The sequence below is a fragment of the Balaenoptera ricei genome, chromosome 9, assembly GCF_028023285.1.
Source record: "Balaenoptera ricei isolate mBalRic1 chromosome 9, mBalRic1.hap2, whole genome shotgun sequence".
Lineage (NCBI taxonomy): Eukaryota > Metazoa > Chordata > Mammalia > Artiodactyla > Balaenopteridae > Balaenoptera > Balaenoptera ricei.
The window spans coordinates 101,370,867-101,387,500 of NC_082647.1; the positions used below are offsets into that span (position 1 = coordinate 101,370,867).

Here is a 16,634-nt window from a genome sequence, read left to right on the forward strand (position 1 = left end):
TTATTAGAGAAATGCAAATCAAAACTACAATGAGGTTATCACCTCACACCAGTTAGAATGGGCATCATCAGAAAATCTAAAAACAACACATGCTGGAGAGGGTGTGGAGAAAAGGGAACCCTCTTGCACTGTTGGTGGGAATGTAAATTGATACAGCCACTATGGAAAACAGTATGGAGGTTCCTTAAAAAACTAAAAATAGAATTACCATATGATCCAGCCATCCCACTACTGGGCATATACCCAGAGAAAACCATAATTCAAAAAGACACATGCACCCCATGGGGCTTCCCTGGTGGCACAGTGGTTGAGAATCTGCCTGCCAATGCAGGGGACACGGGTTCGAGCCCTGGTCTGGGAAGATCCCACATGCCACGGAGCAACTGGGCCCCTGAGCCACAACTATGGAGCCTGCGCGTCTGGAGCCTGTGCTCCGCAACAAGAGAGGCCGTGATAGTGAGAGGCCCGTGCACCGCGATGAAGAGTGGCCCCTGCTCGCCGCAACTAGAGAAAGCCCTCGCACAGAAACAAAGACCCAACTCAGCCAAAAATAAATAAATAAATAAATAAATTTATAAAAAAAAAAAAAAAAAAAGACACATGCACCCCAATGTTCATTGCAGCACTATTTACAATAGCCAGGTCATGGAAGCAACCTAAATGCCCATCGACAGACGAATGGATAAAGAAGTTGTGGTACATATATACAATGGACTATTACTCAGCCATAAAAAGGAACAAAATTGAGTCATTTGTTGAGACGTGGATGGATCTAAAGACTGTCATACAGAGTGAAGTAAGTCAGAAAGAGAAAAACAAATATCGTATATTAACGCATGTATGTGGAACCTAGAAAAATGGTACAGATGAACCGGTTTGCAGGGCAGAAGTTGAGACATAGATGTAGAGAACAAACGTATGGACACCAAAGGGGGAAAACTGCGGTGGGGTGGGGATGGTGGTGTGCTGAACTGGGGGATTGGGATTGACATGTATACACTGATGTGTATAAAACTGATGACTAATGAGAACCTGCAGTATAAACAAACAAACAAAGAAACAAAAAAACAACTAATACTAAACTTTCTTTGGGTTATTTGTATGGAAATATGTTAATATAACTGTTTCAGACATTACATGAAATTTCTAAAAATCTTATATGTTCTGGTATAATGTTATAAGTCATAATTCTAGTTATTACTTTAAAATGTATATCTCAGAAATAACTAAATTTCCTTGTCAATTGCATTATTATGAACTTTCATCAAATATTTAACTGTGGTCATTTTTAAGTCTTTTGTCATTACAGACAGTTCTGGGTGTACTCTGATGCTTTTGCAAAAATGTTCCTATAAAAGGGTTTCATCTTCAAGGGATTCATGGAAAAGACTCTGACAAGTACAGCTTTCTGGTAACTGACTATACTGCTGAACTGAATGAATAAGCATTTTCAGAACTCTAATGGAAAACTGATGAATTCATAAAAGTGCTAACAAAAGATCAAGATAAAAAAATTAATTACATGGGACTGAGTGAACTGATGAGGATGATTATAATTTTTGTGACTTTCTGTTTGGATAAAAAAAAAATCCCACAAAGACTCAGAGGCAATAAATATACAAATCAATTTTCACTGCAAAGTAAAGGAGCTGTTACAGTGGAGGATTACTGGACTGAATGTCAATGTTATGAAATAGTATGATTGTGTTTCGTGTTTGGTAATTGCAATCATTGCTGCTTTTGTTGTGGTCATCCATTTACAATGCTTGGTGTCAGTTTATTTATCTCTTGTAAAAATAAAATACAGTGTGTGTGTGTGTGTGTGTGTGTGTGTGTGTGTGTGTGGAAAAAAAAAAAAAATAAATAAATAAAATTGAGCACCATAAACGGGTAAGTGACATGAAAAGGAATTCTTTAAGTATTTGTTTTCTTTGTATCAGTTCTACACATGGCTCTTAATTATTAATAAAGCATATCTTAGAGGGGGCCATGGGTGAGCCTCACTTCATTATTCCCTACTGTGGGCCACGCTGTCAGTTTCTCTTCAGGCTTCAGCCACAGTTTTTCCTTCCTAACTCCACCCAGATTTTAAGAATAAGAATACCATCCTCCTTATAGTCAGAGTACCCCCAGTTCTAAGAATAAGGCTGATTCTTCCATGGATAATCCCACTGCCCCTTGTCAATGATCAGTTATGAGTGATCCCATGACTGAATGCCGGCCAGGGAGACATGAGGGGAAGTCTATTAGGAGGCTTCTGGGAAAACTTCCCTCATTCCTAAGAGAGAAGTCATCCTTTTTCCTCTTATTTCCCTGTGGCAATGTCGATACTGGAATTGCTGCTGCTATTTTATTATGAGCTTGAGAATAAAGCCAACACCAAGGATTTCAGAAGAGAAAGATGAAAAGAATCCAGGTCCTTGACGGCACATTGAACTGTTCAGTTGACCAATGCTGAAGCACTCCCCATCTTAGTTGAAACCTTTTGTAGTGCAAGATAATGAATTTTCTTAGTTTTAAGCCAATTTGATTTAGACTTTCTGACATTTGCTCTTAAAACATCCACATGATACATCTCCAAAATGTGGAAGATGTCTTGCACTTAACCACTTATTACTTTCCTCATAGCCCTAAGTTATTTTTGTATATTTTGTTTGCTGGTTGAAAATCAACTTTTCATTAAGCATCTGACATGTGGGTGATGTGACTTGAAAAGGATATTTCAGGAATCAGCTATTGTTCAGTTCTCCTTTCCAACACAAATCAAATGGTACATAATTGTATTAGACAGGATAGGATAGGCTATGATGCAGTAACAATCCCCAAATCTCAGCGACTTGGCATATATTAGACCAAAGCTCTTCTCCATCTGGTGACTCAAGAATCCAGCTTTATTCTATGCAGAAATGCCTGCCTTCTCAATCTGGGGCTCCCAAGGTCACCATGGCAGGGAATATAGTACAGGGAGACAGCACACCAGCTATTAAATATCTCCATCCAGAAGTGACACACATCACTTACATTCACATTTCTTTGGCAAGAACTGGATACACATCTTGCCATCTTTAATAAAGGGACTATATAAAAGATGATGGAAGTGATCCTGTGCCAGCTCCAAGCTTTGAACCTTAAGAAGGTCTGGCAGCCTCTGCTTTTGCAATTTGGGGATCCCTCGAGTCACCAGGTCCAGCTACTCTTCTGGCGGGACCACGTAGGAAGACCCTCTGGAGGGGCCACACGGAGAGGGCGAGGCTCTAGGACTACTTGGGGGGTGAGAGAAGTCTCATCTTCTCAGAACTTCAGCTGAGCCCAGTCTTCCTGCTGCCTTCACCCAGGGGCCAGACATGAGAGTCAGGACATCTTGGACATTCCAGCCCCCGCTGGCAGGTGACTGCAGCTTTATGAGAGACTATTCATGAGACCAGCAGAAGAGCCATTCAGCTGAGCTTTAGTCAACTCACAGAACCAAGGAAGATAATAAAATGGTGGTTGTTCTAAGTCACTAAGGTTTGTGACGTAACTAAAATGGCCACCAGGCAGCAACCCCCCCCCACCCCCCCAGAGAGGGAGCCTGGGGATAAACATTGCAACCTCACTCTTCTCTCTCCCTCTGATCTCCTTATAGGTGCTCCCCATAAATTGAACCTAATTGGAAGCAGAGGGCAAGGGAAGCTTTGATGTTATCCATAAAGGTCAGCCTCTCAGGGCACAGATCAGGGGAGAGAAGAATGGAGACTGGATCTGGAGAGGCGGAACAGAAGCTATTCATTAGGGTTCACCCCCTGCCCCCTGCAGCATCAACTCTTGATCTCTGTGCAGGTGAAATTTCGTCTCCCCATCATGGGAGATACTCAAAGCCCTTCAGCTTCCATATTACCATAGGGAAATGTTTATTCAGTCATAGTCCCAACTGAACCTAAAATATCAGCCAATACTAGAGTTTTTTATTTTTTTTTGGCCATGTTGAGACATGCGAGATCTTAATTCCCCGACCAGGGATCGAACCCGTGCCCCCGGCCGTGGAAGGGTGGAGTCTTAACCACTGGACCGCCAGGGAAGTCCCGACTCTAGCATATTTCATATCAGGTGGCTAGGACAAGGGGGAAAGGGATGTGGAAAAATAATTAATTGATATGTAAAACATAGCTATGACCATCCCTGCTTCTGTGACTGGTCATGAGGTCTAAGCAGGTGGTAATTACAGCTGCATTCTTCCAGATTAGCTTCATGTTTGTCTTATCCTCTGATACCACGTCAGCTGGATGGGATCCTTTACCCAGTAGGGTGACTCAAACCTTCTTTCCCGTGGGGTTTCAGTTCTTAGTGGTTTTGCTTTATTGCGCCGCTACAGTTTCCCATTGACTAGGATAGTTGGCCAGTTGAGTACTACGAGGCCCCCAGTGAATCCTCTGGGCTCCAAACATAGTTCTCTGCCTTCCTTGTGTAGCAGCAACCGAATTTCTCCCTGGTAATCAGGATCAGTGACCCAGCCAGCACAGTAGCCTCATTCTCTGCATTCCTCCCTTGGGCACTAGGATCTCTAAGGGAGGCTAAGGTCACATAGACGGAAAGCAAAAATTCTTCACGTGTACGGTGTAACAGGGAGGAGGGACACTCTCATCTTTGACCCTTGGTGCCCATGCATCCTGGCTAGGAAAAAGAAGGCACCATAAATTGGCCACCGGTTAAAAGCACACCTCGAGTTATAAATCGGCAGCCCAACCTCACGGGGTGGTGTCTCCCAGCTGGTGTCTGGACTGAGCCATCGGCAAGCCATTCCAGCTACTACAAGTCAAACCAGCTACTCCTGTGTAATGGAGCATGTGGTAAGGTCAGCGAAGTCCACAGATGCTGAGGGCAGCGCTCTACTTTCTGCCATAAAATGCGTCCCCTCGTCTCAGGCAATGCTGTGTGGGATATGAGACCGGGCATACCATTTCTATTTTATAAGAAATCTGCTGTGCACGTCCAAATTTTGATGTTTTGGTAGAACACATACCGCTGAGTTTATTATGGGCAGTTTGGGTCACAGGTGTCTGTCAGGGCCTAGTTATCCAGGAGTTTTGTTTTGTTTTTCAGTGCATAATAGTTGATGGCCTTTTAGGAGCTGAGTCCTTCCATTGAGGGATGCAGCTGAGTTCTTAGAAGGGGGCTGGAGGAATAAATATCCTAACCTCCCTCTTCTTCCTCTCTCTGAGCTCCTTGGTTTGTCATGGGCTGAACCCAAATGGAATCCAGAGAACAGGGGGTTCACTGGTGATTGTAGACCATATAGGTCACCCTCCCAGGGCACAAAGCAGGGTGGAGAAGGGTGGACGGTGGATCTAGAGAGGCAAATGGAAGATATCCCGCACATCAGGTGAGTATAGTAAAGGAAGACACAAAGGAATTAAGAATGAAGTGAGGGACTTCCCTGGTGGTCCAGTGGTTAAGACTCCGCACTCCCAATGCAGGGGGCCCAGGTTCGATCCCTGGTCAGGGAACTAGATCCTGCCTGTGGCAAAGAAGATCCCATGTGCCGCAACTAAGACCCAGCACAGCCAAATAAATAAATAAATAGTAAAAAAAAAAAAAAAAAAATGAACTGAAAGGTAACATTTAAGCTGGGTAGGGGGAGTGATGAGGACATGGGAAGAGGGGGACAGCAGTGAGAAAGATGCAGGATCTTATAACTACAGGTCCAATGGGGGTTACAGATTATTTAAGTGGGAATACTAGGGCAAGTTGGGAAGACAGAAGGTGTCTGTCAGAGAAGGGAACTGCTTAAAATAAAACTCCTGTGTGAAATACTGGTCATGATAAGGTTTAGAATAGCCCTGTCCAGTAGAACTTTCTATGATGATGGACATGATCTATATCTGTGCTGTCCAGTTCTGTAGCCACTTGCCACATGTGGCTATTAAGCACTTAAAATGTGGCTAGTGTGAGGACTTCCCTGGTGGTCCAGTGGCTAAGACTCCATGCTCCCAATGCAGGGGGCCCAGCTTCAATCCCTGGTCAGGGAACTAAGACCCTGCCTGTGGCAAAGAAGATCCCGTATGCTGCGACTAAGACCCGGCACAGCCAAATAAATAAATAAGTATTTTTTTAAAATGTGGCTAGTGTGACTGAGAAAATGAATTTTAGATTTTATTTCATTGTAATTAATTAATTTTAATTTTGATAGCCAAATGGGGCTAGTGACTACTGAATTGGATAGTACAGATCTAGCATGTGATCACGTCAGCTGCTTTATTGGGAGGTGCAATCTAAGGGCAGCAAAGAATGACGGAAAAAAGGGAGAAGCAAATACATGTGGTGAGTTACGGAGCTGGTCACAGCCTCACAGGAAAACACACCGGTCACACAGGACATCTCTGGAGGTGCCACGTGGCAGTGCTGTGGGAGCAGCCCATCAAGGGGAGGAAGGAGGATACACTTGTTTGCTGACTTCTTCCCATCTCCAAGGGTGCCCCACAGGGTGTTAATTACTCCACACTTCTGGGTTGTGCTGGGAAAGCAGCGCTTCATCTAATCTGGAAGCTGTGCGAGGAGCCAGTCAGTGGGTCACTTTGGACCTGGGTGCTGAAGCTGCTGCTTCCTGAGTGGGCATGAGGGACCTCAGGCCAATGCCATGCTTTCACCCCCAGGGAGTCTGAGTCACCTGGGGCATTAGGAGATGAGGTGAGCTCCACTGAGCAAGAGGCCAAGGTCAGGAGGTAGGGTCAGGGGGAGCCAAGTGAGTCTGGAGTAGTGTATGAACTCAGTCTGGTATATTGTGAGTGACCTTGGGCAGGTCAGCTAAGCACTTCAAATCTTAGCTCCCTTTTTTTGTACAATGGTAACAGGACCTACCTCTTATGCTGGTTCATATTATTCATACACATTACCCAGTATTATTTACAAAAGCTTTGTAACAATAGGTGAGACAGCCATCATTCTTGCCATTTCACAGATGTGGAAACTGAGGCTAAGAGAGAGTAAATGAAAATACTTACAAATGCTATAGCCAGAGTCCCTCTGACTCAACCTCTTACTCTTTCCACCCTGTCACATGTCCCCTTGAGATTTCATCCGAGGACTGAATTTCAAAACCCTAAGAGAGAGGATTCAAACATGAAAGTGAGTTAAAAGTTATACACGGGGGCAGATATTATAAAGGGTAAAATGTGTGTCCAACGACATTGATTTCATAAAGTAAAGCATACTTTGAAATCAGTTTACAAGTATAGTTTTATTTATTTTTAATTTTTTTTCTTTTTTTTAATTGGAGTATAGTTGCTTTACACTGCTGTGTCAGTTTCTGCTGTACAGCAAAGTGAATCAGCCATACGTATACATATATCCCCTCTTTTTTGGATTTCCTTCCCACAAGCATAGCTTTAGAAGCACTCCGAAAAAATGTTTGTTTTGAACGAAGTTATTTCTGTTGAATCGTAGTGATCTGTTGAAGCACAAAACGTAAGACCCACTCTTCCGAACAATTTTCAGAGGACGCAGTCTCATTTGCCAGGCGAGCACAGCAGGAGAGCTGCTATCATTGAGACCACACATGCTCTGACTTGTCAAGACCTACCTTCGTGTTTCCCCCTGCCAAGTAACAGGCTCAACTATCATGATCTCTAATCCCTTGGATGCAGCTGCCCGTCAGACTGTTAGAGCCCAAGCCACACAGCTTTCACTGACAGCAAACCTCTTTCCGATCTGAGTTCCGAGGAAAAGAACGCAAGATGGAGGGATTAATTGAGCAAAGACCCTCCAGACAGTATGAGTAAAACTTAATGATGAAAATGAGATGTGAACTGTTAATTTTTTGCACTTCATGTACATATTGAGTGAAATCAAGACTCTCTTAAAAATAGGGTTATTACTTTGTAGCCTTCAAACTCTCTGAGTAAGACGATATGGGAGTGACAGTAAGGGACATAGAGCTCTTAAAGAAGCCTGGCATTCCTGGGAGCACACAGCACAGATGAGCCGTTTCAAAACTGAAGACTTTTCCTGTGAATTATACGGACGCCATAGGGCTATGGAAACAGAAACTGGCACCTATTAACTGATGTTCTTACCCTGAGAAGCAAATGATGGTGGAAGGGATGAGAAGGTCATCCAAATGTTAGACTGAGTCAGGTGTCCTGGAGACCCAGGGCCTCCTCATCAAGAGAGAGGGAAACGGGGGCTCTGCGTCTCCAAACTTGCTCCCCTAGTCCTAAACCAGAAGGTGATGGTGGCAGTGCCAAGATACAGTGAGGATCAGCACGGGCTCCTTTCACGGGAAGCTAACAGGTCGCCTACTACTGATGTAAACACTTCCATGAACTATCTCCAAGGCCAGTTTTTTTTTTTAGTGAATTTATTTATTTATTTTTGGCTGTATTGGGTCTTCGTTGCTGCACGCGGGCTTTCTCTAGCTGCGGCAAGTGGGGGCTACTCTTTGTTGCAGTGCGTGGGCTTCTCATTGCGGTGGTCTCTCTTGTTGCAGAGCACGGGCTCTAGGCACATGGGCTCCGTAGTTGTGGCACACGGGCTCAGTAGCTGTGGCTCACAGGCTCTAGAGCACAGGCTCAGTAGTTGTGGCTCACGGGCTCTAGAGCGCAGGCTCAGTAGTTGTGGCGCACGGGCTTAGTTGCTCTGCGGCATGTGGGGTCTTCCCAGACCAGGGCTCGAACCCGTGTCCCCTGCATTGGCAGGCGATTCCCAACCACTGCGCCACCAGGGAAGTCCATCCAAGGCCATCTTTAATGATAAGGAAAGAGAGTCTCAAATATGTTATAGTCTGGAATGGTAGACTTTCAAATAAACTTTCCACCAGAAGAGATAGAAATGGTGCTGTCAGAGAAGAAACATGTCTGCTTTACGTGATTGTGTTCTTGTGTCCAGAATGGTGCCTGCCACAGATACAATAGGACAATCTCTGTCATCAATGCTGATAGTAACAAGGCTTGATTTAAAAAATTTTTTTTTCCCCTGGGCTTTCTGGAGTAATTATTTGTTTTACCTTTCATTTTCAGTGGTCAGGGGATGAAAACACATATGTTTTGACTTCACATTATCTTGTGAGGCATTAACCAGCTGTCTTTTCATGAACAGCTGTGAACATAAAAATGTTTCAATACTATTATGTCTTCTTTAGACAAATTCTCATTTTATCCCCCCTCCTTTCTCCTTAAGTATACAGATATCACTCAAGTTTCTGCTAGTTATATGATGTTGAGGAAATTATCCGATTTCTTTGATGTTACATTTCTACATTTGCTTAATAGGGATGATAGTAATGCCTATATCACAGGGGTGTTCTGAAAAGTAAATGAGTTATTATCTGTGAGTGTCTTCAGCAAGATGTTTAGTGGACTGTAGGTATGCATAGGATTACTGGATTAAAAAACATGCAAAAATGGGACTTCCCTGGCGGTCCAGTGGTTAGGACTCCGAGCTTCCACTGCAGAGTTCGATCCCTGGTCGGGGAACTAAGATCTGGCATGCTCCGTGGTGCAGTCAAAAGTTAAAAAAAAAAAAATGCAAAAATGACAACTAAGTTTTACTTAGCTGACATTTAAAATTTCTCTTTTGAATCTGCTGTGAATATCAGAAGAAAAAGGGAAAGGAGCAGGAAATAGTCAATATTTTGGAAAATACTTCAGAAGAAAATCAATGTCATATGGCCCAAACTTTTTCTTTTCAGATTTAGGCCAATTCTACCTTTCCTGAAATATGGTCAGTTTGAATTTTCTTTTGATTTTGAGGAATTTTCTTTAAATCAAAGACCTCTAAACATCTAGATTTTTCAGAGAAAATACAAAGAATTATCAGGAAAAGAAAATCCTGCAGCATTTCCCGTTTCATCTGGATTGGAATTTATAGATTCTTTTTTAAAAAATTTTAGACAGATTTTTAAAATTTATTTATTTATGGCTGTGTTGGGTCTTCGTTGCTGCACCTGGGCTTTCTCTAGTTGCAGCAAGCGGGGGCTACTCTTCATTGTAGTGCGTGGGCTTCTCATTGCGCTGGCTTCTCTTGTTGCGGAGCACAGGCTCTAGGTGCATGGGCTTCAGTAGTTGTGGCATGTGGGCTCAGTAGTTGTGGCTTGCAGGCTCTAGAGCACAGGCTCAGTAGTTGTGGCACACGGGCCTAGTTGCTCCACGGCACGTGGGATCTTCCCGGACCAGGGATCGAACCCGTGTCTCCTGCATTGGCAGGCAGATTCTTAACCACTGAACCACCAGGGAAGTTCCTGGAATTTATAGATTCTTATCAAATGTTTTATAATTTTTTATAAAATGGGAAAACTGTTTAACTTGCACGACTCTTGTCATTCTCAATTAAAATTTTGTGCAAAAAAACCTCATGCAGTAAGTTTCTGCTATTAATTCCAGAGGTAAATGGAAATCAAGTTTTTAAAAAAACATCAGCAATAAATATTTAGTGACTGCCTACTATTTTATGCAATATTCTAAGCAATGGGAATATAATTCAAATTTTCAGGAAACTAACATTCAAGTCATTCAAAAGGACAGTTAGAAGAGTTGACTATGAGTGCATTATTTTATGAGAAAACAATCCTCTTTCTTTGGTAGAAATTTTGTTTGTTATTTTTTTTCTGCTTGATTTTGTGTAATTTGGTGTTTACCCGGGACACCCCTTGTGGGGAGTAGAAACAGGGTGATTGAATGTAAAGGGATTTGAGGGTGAGGTTAGGCAAAACAGGCAGGGGCTTGATTATTCATCTGGCTTGGAATTTGTCTGGTTTATAAATGAGCTGAGAACTCAAGTCATTATTTAGAAACAAAAGGAGAAACTTTCTCATTAAGACCAACTTTATGGTCATAAGATTACAAGTCCGCTAGGGAAATTAGGGTCAGGAAAGAATGAGTGAAGATGCCAAGCTAGGATGAATTATCCAATAAGATGCTGTGGAAATACCCAAGATAGCGTACATCTCAGCTTTGGAGAGATGAAGAAGGTCACTCCTTGGAGGAGGGGAGACTTAAGGTGAACTTCTGTGGGTACATAGGAGGAACACAGAAGTCAGCCATGGGAAAGAGGATTGAAAAAGGAAGGAACCACGCCCAGGAGCTCTGGTTCAAGGACCAACAAGCAACACATTTTAATTGACCGGGATGCTGAGAGGTGAGGCCAGAAAGGTGAACGGAGATTAGATAAAGAAAAACCTTCAATCTGTCATGAAGGCAATAGAGATCCATTAAAGGATTTAGGTTAGGGGAAGACTTTAAGCAGATTTGCCTTTGAGTAAGATCCCTCAGGACTAGTGTGAAGAAGAGATTGAGGGAGATAGTCTAGATATTGGCCAATATCAAAGTCTTAGAGGGAAGAAAGTGACATATAATAAACCTGTTTTTCAAGTTTAATCCAATTTTAATTTCCTCGTGTTGCTCTTAGAAGCAACCCAGACATCTTTTTTTAAAAATTAATTAATTAATTATTTTTGGCTGCATTGGGTCTTCGTTGCTGCACACAGACTTTCTCTAGTTGCAGCGAGCGGGGGCTACTCTTTGTTGCGGTGCGCAGGCTTCTCATTGAGGTGGCTTCTCTTGTTGCAGAGCACGGACTCTAGGCGTGCAGGCTTCAGTAGTTGTGGTACACGGGCTTCAATAGTTGTGGCTCGTGGCTCCAGAGCGCAGGCTCAGTAGTTGTGGCGCACAGGCTTAGTTGCTCCACTGCGTGTGGGATCTTCCTCGAACAGGGCTCGAACCCGTGCCCCCTGCATTGGCAGGCAGATTCTTAACCACTGCGCCACCAGGGAAGTCCCAACCCAGACATCTTGAGTAACTACCTAAATATATAAATTCAATTTGCAACCTTCATGTACATATATACTGCTAATGTGTTGGTAGATTTTTATAGAAACAAGGATTTCAAGACAAGCGGGATGTAGTTCTAGAGATGATTTTCCCCTTGTGCAAGCTCAGTGGCTGGATTCCTTTGATTTATCATTTAAAATCATTAGTCATGTCAGATGTTATGAACAATTGTATAATTAAGGATATATACTCCCTCTCTGAAGGGCACAAGTACCTCTATGAAACACAGATGGCACTTCCAGGGTTTTTCATAGGTGATTTAAAAATGAATTTACCAGTGATTTAAAAATGAATTCTTAATTTTTTAGTTCCTTGACACTGTAAACCATAACATTATGAAACTCAATGGTTTCATTTCTATAGTTTAAAGCAGACTCAGGATTAAGGACTATCATGATCTTCATAAAGATAAATTCTGGGAAACATAAAAGTGTGGAAACGTGTACATTCTGTCTGTTCTTTGAAAGGTACTAAAACCTATTCTTCTCCAGAGACAGGCAGTGCCTTCTGCTACTCCTGAAAACTTTACTCAGCCATTGGCCTCTTCTATTATTACTGGCAGAAAAATTTAGTTCCTCACCTTCAAGAGCAACTTCCTGGCAAGCCTGAGAGTAACGCCTACCTACCTTTCAAAACCAAAGAATATAAAAGAACTTATAACTCAAAGTAACAGTCACCTGCCCCACCCCTGGACCATTTTCCAGAGGCAACTACTTGGAATCATTTTCTTGCTATTAATCAAATTTAGACATTTTCTTTTTACTTCCTGCTATGACAGGAGAGTATTTAGCACACTTATACCTCAGCTCAGTTCACTTACTCCCTTCTCATTTCTGTTAGTCATCTTCCTACACTGTATTTAGTTTCTCTATTGCAGAGGTTGCAAATGGATGGCCTGAAGGCTAGATCTGACTGTAGATGTGTTTTGTTTGAGTTGCAGTGAGTTCAAAAACAAAACAAAAAACAAACAAACAAAAAACTCCAACATGAAAAAAATGATAAGATTTAACATTTTAAAATTCCAAATGTTTAGCCCCACAAAAAAGTCAGATGCAGGGGACTTCCCTGGTGGTGCAGTGGTTAAGAATCCGCCTGCCAAGACAGGCAACATGGGTTCAAGCCCTGGTCCGGGAAGATCCCACATGCTGTGGAGCAACTAAGCCCGTGAGCCACAACTACTGAGCCCACGAGCCACAACTACTGAAGCCCGTGTGCTTAGAGCCCCTGCTCTGCAAAGAGAAGCCACTACAATGAGAAGCCCGCGCACCGCAATGAAGAGTAGCCCCTGCTCGCTGCAACTAGAGAAAGCCCGCATGCAGCAATGAAGACCCAACGCCACCAAAAATAAATTAATTAATTAATTAAAAAAAAAAAGTCAGATGCTGCATGTTTTAGTTTCCTAGGGCTGCCATAAGAAAGTACCACAAACCAGGAAGCATAAAACTTAAAACAACTCTCACTGTCCTGGAGGCTCGAAGTCTGGAATCAGGCTGTTAGCAGGACCATTCTCCCTCTGGAAGCTCTAGGAAAGAATCCTTTCTTGCCTCTTCTGAGCTTCTGGTGGTTGCCAGCAATTCCTGGCATTCCTTGGTTTGTAGCTGTATCACTGAAATTTCTTCCTCTCTCTGCATGTGGCCTTCTTCCCTCTGTGTGTCATGTCTCTTAGTCCAAATCTCCCCTTCTTGTAAGGACACCAGCCATTAGATTTAGGGCTCGCCCTAATCCAGTATAACTTCCCTTTACTAATTACATTTGCAAAGACACTTTTTCCAAATAAGATCTCTTTCTGACGTTCCAGGTGGACATGAATGTTGGGGGGACACTAACCCAATACATGGCAAATACGGCCCCTTTCCCATGAATTGACCAAAGCTGGTTAAGTGGCTGTACTCTCCAGATGGGGCAAGCACTGACTCGTATGCCACAGTTCTCTGCACATCTACCAGGTAAACACAAGCACCAAAACCTGAGCCCTGTTTCTCATTTATGTTGCTTGCTTTTCTCCTGTAACTATTTCAGTTTGCTAATCATGCTATTGGTCATCTTTATAACTTTTAAATAATATACCAAAACTTCTATTTCATGTTTTATAAACTTCTGTCAATATCTCATGGCTACCTTCCTGTTTTGTGGTACCAGGATATTAGGGTTTTCTCCCACGTTTCCCTCTATCTCTTCTGTTCCCTTTCCACCTCACGGATTTTTGTCGGTAGCATCTTAATTATTGTTATGGGTTGAATTGTGTCCCCCTCACCCCCACCAAAATTCATATGTTGAAGTTCTAATCCTTAGGACCTCAGACTGTGACCTTATTTGGAAATAGGGTGATTGCAGATATAAGTGGTTAAGGTGAGGTCATACCGAAGTAGGGTGGGTCCCTAATCCAATATGACTGATGTCCTTAAAAATGGAGGGGGAAATTTGGAGACAGATACACACACAGGGAGAATGCCATGTCAAGGCAAAGGCAGAGACTGGGGTGATGCAGCAGAAGCCAAGAAATGCCAAAGATTGCCAGCAAACCTCCAAAAGCTAGGGGTGAGGCATGCAAGAGATTATCCTTCACAGACTGTAGAAGGAACCAACACTGCTGGCACCTAGTTCTTGGATTGCTAGCCTCCAGAACTGTGAGACAATAAAATTTCCATTGTTTTCAGTCCCCAGTTTGTGGCACTTTGTTACAGCAGCCCTAATGAATTAATATAACTTCATTATACATACATATTCAATGTTATAGCACTCATATTACATTCTGAAATTTTAAGTATACTTTATGTTCTATGGCCCTCAAATGTCTGCTGATTCTGGTTTACCCATTCATATTTAAAATGAGGTGATAGACTTTCTGCTTCTGCTCATGAAGAGGTTACCAGTATGGGGCTGGCCACCTGCTGTAAACAACTAGAAAACTGGACACAATGTATGAAATAAATGTTCGAAGCCATTTATTTTTAGCCATTGAAAGAAAGGAGGGAATTCCCTGGCAGTCCAGTGTTTAGGACACTGTGCTTTCACTGCTGAGGGCCTGGGTTCAATCCTTGGTCAGGGAACTAAGATCCCGCAAGCCATGCAGCGCGGCTGAAGAAAGGAAGGAAGAAAGGAAGGAAACCGATAAGGTACACCTTTTGACTGTTGCAGCTTTCTCCCTGGGGGCAATTTCTGGACCATAGTACCAGGAGGAGAAATCCAGACATCACCTGGGAGATATCACTGTGTTGAAATCCAGAAATAAGGACTTGGGGAGGCTGAGGTGGCTGCAATTTGTGGGGCAGAACACCAAAGAGGAGGGAGATATGCATAGGGATTCCCTTGATTATTTGCCAGAATAATAATCTGAACCTATGTAAGATGAAACTACATGAGGCTGGGCAAAGAAGAAAAGCTGGGAGTTATGAGCTAAACGAATCTTAGTGCTCACACCGGGCTAAGAGACATTTGATCTCCTACTAACTAGAGTGAAGAAAACATATGAAAAACCTGGGGCATTCAACAGAGAACCCAAAAGTGTTATGTCTTAGTAGTTACGCTAAATAAGAATTAGAATAAAGCTACTTTAGATCTACTCTAACAACGCGGAAAAGTAGGCCTTGATGTGATCAAGCTGATGCCCAAGTGACTAAATTGCCTGCCAAGCAAATTTAACATTAATTAAATAAGAGAACAAAATTCAAATTTTCAAAAATATAACATTCATAATGCTCAACTTCTAGTCAAAAATTGCTAGACATGTGAAGAAGGTGAAAATATGATCCCTAGCCAGGAGAAAAATTCAGTATGAAAAACAGGGGAGGGGGTTAAATTCATCAGGCAGATATAATTTCTCAATGTGTATGCACCTAATAACAGCATTTCAAAATACACGTAGCAAAAACTGATAGAATTAAAGAAGTGAAAAATCCACAACTGCAGTAGATTTCACTCAGCTCAGTAACTGACAGATTAAGTAGCAATCTGTGAGAATATAGAACACCTATAAGCCAAACTGACCTGTTGACCCTTATAGAACACTACCCTCAACAACAGAAGAGTACACATTTTTTAAGTGACTATAGAATAATCACTAAAATAGGCCATATATTGGACCATAAAACAAGTTTTGATAAATTTATACATATTGAAATCATAGTGAGCATGTTCTTTGACCATAATGGAATTAAATTAGAAACTAGTAGTCAAAAGATATATGAGAAGAGTCTAATTATCTGGATAATCTGTATATTTAAAAAATATAGCATTTGGGGCTTCCCTGGTGGTGTAGTGATTAAGAAGCCACCTGCCAGGGCAGTGGACACAGGTTCGAGCCCTGGTCCGGGAAGATCCCACATGCCGCAGAGCAACTAAGCCCGTGCGCCACAACTACTGAGCCTGCGTGCTGCAACTACTGAAGCCCACGTGCCTACAGCCCGTGCTCCACAACGAGAAGCCATCACAGTGAGAAGCCCGTGCACCAAAATGAAGAGTAGCCCCTGCTCGCCACAACTAGAGAAAGCCTGTGTGCAGCAACGAAGACCCAACACAGCCAAAAATAAATAAATAAAATAAATAAATTTTAAAAAATATATAGCATTTGTCATTAGGGAACTTCAAATTAAAATAACAATGAGATACTACTACATACCTATTAGAATTACGAAAATCCAAAAAAGTTGACGACACCTGTTGCTGGTGAGGATGTAGAGAACAGGAACTCTCATTCACTACTGATGGGAATGGAAAATGGTACAATTTGGCAGTTTCTTACAAAGTTAAAAATAGTCTAAACATAATCTTACCATATGATTCAGCAGTTGCACTCCTAAGTATTTACCCAACTGATTTGAAATTTTATGTCTACCC

General features: G+C 42.4%; 1 long non-coding RNA gene and 1 other non-coding gene across 4 annotated transcripts in view; one reads left to right on the plus strand and one right to left on the minus strand.

Moving 5' to 3' along the window:
- LOC132372121 (uncharacterized) overlaps positions 1-16,634 on the minus strand; it is a 64,969-nt gene that overhangs the window by 33,781 nt on the left and 14,554 nt on the right. For all 3 annotated transcript variants that reach the window (XR_009505104.1, XR_009505105.1, XR_009505103.1), the window contains one exon: positions 6,978-7,075. This is a non-coding gene — a long non-coding RNA (uncharacterized LOC132372121). The remainder of the gene's footprint in view (positions 1-6,977; positions 7,076-16,634) is intronic.
- Positions 5,411-5,483, plus strand: TRNAG-CCC (transfer RNA glycine (anticodon CCC)). Its single transcript has one exon. It is a non-coding gene; the product is annotated as a tRNA-Gly (tRNA).